General features: G+C 39.1%; 1 protein-coding gene across 1 annotated transcript in view; it reads left to right on the top strand.

Moving 5' to 3' along the window:
• The window catches only part of LOC122063481 (INO80 complex subunit D-like), a 15243-nt gene that overhangs the window by 2977 nt on the left and 4645 nt on the right, over nucleotides 1–7621 (top strand). The gene's annotated exons all lie outside the window — the stretch shown is intronic.

The following is a 7621-nucleotide window of genomic DNA, read 5'->3' as shown; positions in this document are numbered from 1 at the left end:
GCAGTGGGAGGAGACTGGGGCTTTGACCGCGTGCCTATTGAAGAATGAGCTGGGGACTTATACTCAATGCCTTGGTATGGGAACCCACCAGAGCCATAGTGAAAGAGAGTCTTCACTCTTCATAAGGCAATTGTCACTGCTTATGTGAGTGACTTCCACATATGATAAGGAAAAAACTGTCTTGGACTTATCTACCATGCAAGCTGTCAATGGGGCCCACTATAACTAAAGAAATAACTCCCCTAAAAAATATCTCCAGGCAACAGCTAGCCGGGACACACGAAATTTGTTAAATCCTCAACATATTAACCTCCACGCAAGTATGACCTCGAATAGAACCTATTGGAGAGCAAGGATCCATGTACCCAACCCCATTTAGGTGAGATTCCCCTGGCTTGCCGGCTGTCCTCTTTCCTCGTGCTTTCATCTTTCATTTTTCATCTTGCATTCTTCACCTTTCTTTTTCTTTTTCATTCTCATTTCTCATCTCATCTCTTCGTCCCCATTTTCTGTGTAGACCTCAGTTTTTACCTACTTTGTTTTGTTTGGATCCATGTAGCCGACCCCATTAAGTTGGGATAAGGCCGAGTTTTTTGTTGTTGTTATTGTTGTTGTATATAAACCTCCATGTAAGGCTGCAAATATACCCTAAATTATCTCAATGATGGAACTAATATTTCTTGAACAACAGATACTTACTCCATCATAAGGCAGCATACTTATTTGTAGATAAATAAGAGAAGCCCTGGAATAATGAACCCCATAAACCCCCCCTTTTTGCATGGGATAAGCAATCAAATTTGGACAAAATTGTAACGACCCAAGCCTCGGGTAACAGGAATGGTGCTTCCCTCCCGGGCAATGATAAAACTATCATTAAATCCATAATAACAAATTCTAAATAAAATCTTATAGTGGACCTTACCAAAAACACATCAGAATTTCCCATTTATCTGTCTAACATCTCAGATATTAAGGATAGTAACATTAACATTTCCAATAACACAGTACTGGTGGCTACTAACTAAAGAGAACATTTGTTAACTATGTCTACTACATTCGACTTAAAATTCACTATTACACATGCAAGTTCTCACAAGTACAAATTACAAAAAAATATATGCATTTCTATTATAGTTCCAAAAAGTAAACAACAATCTGCTCAAGCGGCTCTTCCTTTGAGCCATGCCACACCTCTATTGGTCTGTGGGGAAATAAATAATGGAGTGAGCTACATAGCCCAATAAGATAGAACACGGCATAATCACAAACAATACAAAAATATAGGCATCCATAAATCTTTCAAATACATAAATAACCTTTTCTTGACTTAAGACATAATAAGTCAAAACATTTATGAACTATTGGAAACAGTTTAGGGAGTATTTGAGAAATGCTCTTCTTAACTTTAAAATCAAGAATTCCTCCTTTAAGTCATTGAGGTATACTACCAACTGTAATCATAGAGGCATCTCATATATCATAGAGTCGTAATCCAGCCTCATAACCACGGGTGAGGTGGCACACATACGCGAAACCACGGGCTGGGTGGCATGCATGATGAAACCACATGCTAGGTGGTACATCATATCTCATCCTATCCCAGATGGGCCATTCTGCTGGCTAGGCGGAGCATCCCGCGGCTAAGCGAGGAACATAACATAATCTATGCCTCTTCCAACACATAACTCATATTGGTAAGGGTTGCAGTCCTGTCACAGTCAACCATCATTTCATTTGTTTTCATTCCATTTTTTTAAACGTATCCCTGCAACATTCTCAAATACAATTCTCAAGTACAATCATAACCACTTTCTGAACTTTTCATTTATACAAATCATTCATTAAATCAAACCTCATCCATAGAAGCATTCCTTATTATCATAGCACCATTCAAATTCATTTGAGATAAATCCATAGATGAATTAACATAGGGAAATAGGTGCATAAATACATTAGTGACTTATGTCAACTTGTCAAGTTCCACTTACCTTCAATCCACTTATTCGAAAATTTTAATAGACAATCCACTCACCCAAGAGTACCACTACCTATACACACAAGCAACAATTCTTTTAGCATTCCATTTTATTTAGTAAATTGACATAAAATCTAACCCTTTTATATTTCCCTTAAATACTAATTAATGATTTGTTTAATTAACTCATTCTCCAAGTCTCCACACGTGTATAGGGTTGTTCCCTACTTTCTAGGAGCTTCCCACTATAAGAAACCCAATCGGTTTCATTCTCTAACTTTTATTTTATTTTAATACCCTTTCTTATCTTCATTCCTATTTTCTGTCAACTTCTTCAATCAAGACAAAAGAACAACTTCTCTCTCTCTCTCTCTCTCTCTCTCATACAATTGCACCTCCCTTCTCTCACACTCCTTCCTATTTTCTCTCCATATATCTCCTTCTTTCACCCCTTTTTTTTTTTTAAATTAACAGAAACTACTCTCCTTAACATCATGATCCATTCAAGGATATTCAGTACCCAAAACACAACGTTTCAAAATCTTTCTTTCTTTTTTTTTTTCTTTAAACTAACCGAATGCTCTCTCATTCTTTATTTTCTCTCTTCCCTCTCTTTCCTATTTTCTCAATTGTTTCTTAATAGATTAAAACTAAATCAAGACAATATAAACAATTTACCTAAACTGTCCTCCTCTGTCTCCTTAAATTTCTCTTCTTCTTCTCTCTCTTTTTTTTTTTTTTTCCTCGGCTCACTCTTTGCTCCTCTTTCTGTCTTCTTTTCCTATACTATAGAGTTGTAACCGCCCCTTCTTTTTTATTATTATTATTTTTTTACAAACCTAGCCACCACCTCCTTACGTGGCTTTCTATCTCTTCTTTCTCTCATCTCTTCTAACTGCCTCCCTCAATTTCAATTTATGTTATTACGTCCCATAAAATCCCATACACATGCATAGGTGGGGTATTACAAAAATAAACTAAAGACCCATAGTGAAAGCATTAGACTCTAATGGGTGATAAGGAAAACTAAAACAGAAAACCGTAATCATTAAAGAAAAGCCAACAGTAGATTTATATGGAAGTGACAGAGTGTGTTTTACAGGTAGAGCAACTTTAACCTAATGTAATGCCTCAAGCAATGGGAGGCAAACTAGGCCTATTTCCTTGTTCCTCCTAGGGTTCATCATCGCTGTCATAATCACCATCTTTTCCTAAACTTAATTTTTTTTATTGCTTCTCTGAGTCTCTGCTATTAGCCAATCTCCCCTCTTATGTAGAAAGAAAAGTAAGCCAAGGTAGAGAAGCAATTCACCTGAGTCCGACCCTTCCTGCATGCTATATGTAATGCTGTGTTACCCTTGGTATCAACCATTTAGAGAAGGGTCTGAGTTGATAAGCTCCTCTACCAACTCAATTTTCTGTCTTCCACTGCAATGTGGAGCTGTCTGCCCCTTCTTATCATCCTGTGCAGCCATACCAGGTTCCTTACTTAGAAGGTCCTTGATGACATTCAGATGCCTATTCCTCGCTGCAGACTGCAGGGTGGTTTCCCTGTTGCTTCTTGGTATGACAGCCAGACTGCTACCTTACTCCTAGAGGAAATTTACAAAATAAACGTGGAACTGTGTCGCAGCTGTATGCGAAGCTGTGGTAGTCAAGAGATCTACTGTCATGAATAGCTCTGGTAGGGCCTTCAGCAGTGCCTTAATCACCTCTGCTATGTGTCCAAACAGGAGGTAATTGATCCTGATAAGTAGAAAGAAAGAAAAACCAGAGAAAATTGGATGGAACTGGTCCCCTTGCTTTGCTGAGATATGAAAGGCATCATAATTCGACCACACCAACATACATCAGCATAACCATATTCAGCAGCCATGTAAATGGATGTTTCTCCCAATTGATTCTGTTTCAACAACAGTTCTTTCAGCTCTTCCTTTGTGGTCCACTTGAGGATTTCCATGATCACGGGTAGGCTTCCAGCGCTTGCCGCTGAATACAGGGAAGTGTCGTCTCGTTTCCCAGTAAATTGTTTTGTCACCTTCTCCCTATGTGGGGGTGGGGGGGGGGGAGTCCATTGGACCACTTTGCATTAGGATTACTTACCTTCTGCTAGTTCAGACTTCTAGATGAGAATCTATTCTAGTATTATGTTTAAAAGTAGAGTTCTGTTTCTTAAAAATGGAGCCACCAGTTATTAAAAGTTTGAAGAGTAAAGGAAAAGGACTATAGTTTCATTAGAGCATTATCTCCAAAATCAACTTATTTATTAACAAGAGAAACCTATTTAACAACTATACAACAGCAGCAACAATTCAGCCTTATCCCAACCAAATGGGGTCAGCTACATGGATCCGATTAAAGACGACAAAAGAAAAAGAAAAGTTAGGAAAGGAACACACCACAACAAAACAAAAAAATCTCACCTAGATGGGGTTTGGATACGTGGATTCTTGCACTCCAAAAGGTCTATGCGAGGTTATACTTGGGACTAGACGTAGATTATGCATGTCTTTCCTCATTACTTTTCCTATAGTCATTTTAGGCCTGCTAATGTAGAAGTAGGTTACGCTAGGTAACAACTTCCAATATGTAAGCTCAAACCAATTCAAATCTGACCTCTATAATTAGCCTTAACAGAAACCAGAAATAGTAGTAGAACGAAGGGAAATAAAACCCAAAATTAGAAAATCAAATTTGTCCCACCAGAACCAGATTTAATCCTAGACAAACACTTGCAGTAGCAGGAAAATAAACCAGAAACAGAATCAACAGCAGAAATCAATCCCAGGCAGAACTGGGTCTCAGCCAAAACAGGGGAAATCTGTAACAGGGATTTGACTGGGCAGCAGGGCTTGATTCCTTGATCGATTGTACCATTCAACAGTCATTAATTCCTGCAGATGGTTTCCAGAATTACAGAACAGAGGTTTAGAAGCAGACCCTATCGATACTCCTTGAATCCTTCAATTCTGGGAAAACCGATGGCTGAACTGAGCTGTTCTTGTTCTGCAACTCAGGAATGCTGCTGTACCTTCAGCCGATGCTTCAAAAATACTCTCAGATCTCTCTCTCACAAGCATAAATAAAGAAGAAGCTAAGAAAAGAAAATAGAACAGATGGAGGGTGAGAAGGGTGAAAGAGAATAATGGAATGGGTATCTCACCCGTTAGGTTTTGGGTATCACACTCCTCAAGGATTTAGGCATCTCACCTCTCAATAACAACCTTTCAGCCTAAGAGTATTCATTCAATAAATTCATTCCCTTTTGATTACAATCAGTTATCCTCTTACATAGGCACAACAGCTCCTTCATAATAGAAGGTTACAACAATAGGAAACTAACAAGAAAGGAAAGTAACCACTAAAATATTCCTTAACTAATTCCTTGTCTAACAAAAGATTCTAAACACCAAAAAGGCAACAAATTCTCGAAGAAATAATGGGCTGGTTACTGTTCATGTGAATGGTAATGTGAACAGTAACTTCCTTATTTCCTCCAGCTGTATCTTTATATTAAGGCAATATAGCACCAGACTGAAATTAGTAGATATTTTCTTGAAGATTCTAACAGTTGTTGCTGCCGAGAAGGACCCAAAAAGGAAACCAAATCTGGGCTGAAATCTACTGCTCGATGGGGGCTGAAAAGGCCTGGCTGAACCAAGTCTGGGCTTGGTTTGATGGGGCTAACAGCCCCTACCTTGTGCAAGTCTGGTCTACATCAACTCGCCCCCTCTTAAAAAAAATTCCTCCTCGAATTTTGTCGGGTGTGAGGGGAAAATCCACATGGTGTATGTCCATCAACAATCCATAAACAGATTCAAGCAACTCCTTAATCACATGGATGTAATCGTAGAGGCATGGTTGATGGTCTTCAAGATACTTCGAGGAAATGATGTAATCCACGTGCTCAACTTCAACATCTTCAGTGGCATCCATGGGATCGTCTTCTAGCTCATCTTGCACTTGCTTTTGCTCCATCTTAGGCTCTTTAAGTTCCTCACCAGTGTTTGTATCATCATTGGTGTTGACATTAAGGCCTACAATATAGATACCACGATCAACCGTCTCACCTTCAATTTCAACACCTTCCTTATTGTCTTCAGTGGTGGTATTGGCTATCCAATCATCATCAAGTTGTGGTTCACACACTAGCATCTTTGGGTTGGCTTCAAGCGCAGTAATGAGGAGTTGGTCTTCTGTCGGTAGGGGCAAAATTTGGCAGTGTCCAAAGCCTCTACAATGGAAACACTTGATTTCTCCTTCATTAGTCATAGGTATTTTTCCCTTGTCCACCGTGGCTGGTGAAACTTTGTTTGGAATAGTGGTTGCCTTTCCATTAGCCATGTTGACCTTAGAATCATGAAATGATGGGTAGGGACGTTGAGGAATTGATTTGAGCAAGTCCTCCGCCTCTAATGCCTTTACAATACATGCATTCAAGGATGTAAGTCGACTACACTGATTTTGTCACAAATGTCATGTCTTACTCCCAATTTAAACCGAGACATAAGCAACTCCTCTTCCTCGTGATAAGCACCTGTACGTGAGATTATATCATTAAACTTACCAATATATTCCTCGAAAGTCATGGTACCTTGTCGAAGAGTGTTGAGCATGTCATAAAGACGGCGTCAGTATGTTGGGGGAAGATATTTATCAGTGAGTATTAGTTTAAGTTCCTCCCAATTGCGAGACTCTCTCCGTCTCCGGATAAGTCTATCCTCTTTAGCTTTCCACCAATCCTTAGCACCACCAGTAAGCTTGGTGATAGCCAGTTGGACCTTCCTTTCCTCAGACATACGGAACCACCCAAAATAGTCATCTAATGCATTCAACCAGTCATGGAAATAGAGAGGGTCATGTTTTCCATTATATTCTTTCAAGTCTAACTTCACCTTATGAGTGTCATCATGGGGAAATTGGGGTCTATCATGCTCATCAAACCCTTCACCTCCACCATACGTACGGGCTAGTACATTCCTTCGAACAGGGACTGTAAACCTTCTTGGTGCATTATTGTTCTCATTCACCGTGGGTTGAGCATTGGATTGGGCTGCAATGGTCTCTTTTTGATGCAGAATCGATGCTGTTGAACCGAGCTGACCCTTTAGGAAATCTCAATCGAGATGAACTGGGTCCGATTGGATTTTTGCATTCATTAGAATCTTTAGGATTTTATTTTAGTTGAGGATTATTTGAAACCTTTTAATTTGGGAGTTAATAGTCAATTAGGGAGTTACTAGTTTGAGTTTATTTTGTTTCTAATTTCCTTAGTTAGATTTTAGGAAGTAGTTTGAAGTTTCTAATTTCAGTTTTAGATTTTATTAGGCAAGTTTTAATTTTCAATTATTGTATAAGGGCACGTAATCCAACTTATTAGACAGATTGAAAAGACGAATTGAGTTTGATTATTTGTGAAGCCTGCGGGCATGTGTGCGTAATTCTTCTTTCTCCCCTTTCTTAGTGCGATTTCTCCCACTCTCCTGCAACTCTGAGATTCCTCTCAGAGATTTCTTCCCTACCCCTACCAACCCTCCATCAAGTGGTATCAGAGCCAAATGATCCATCTCCTTCGTTCTTTTCTCCTTCCCCTTCTCAGTTCTGGTTTCTGCCAAGACTGAGAACAGCCATAAAAAAAAAAAA

Source organism: Macadamia integrifolia, unplaced genomic scaffold (assembly GCF_013358625.1).
Source record: "Macadamia integrifolia cultivar HAES 741 unplaced genomic scaffold, SCU_Mint_v3 scaffold1338, whole genome shotgun sequence".
NCBI lineage: Eukaryota > Viridiplantae > Streptophyta > Magnoliopsida > Proteales > Proteaceae > Macadamia > Macadamia integrifolia.
Note: the sequence above shows the minus strand (reverse complement) of the source record. Positions and strands in the feature narration are given on the sequence as shown.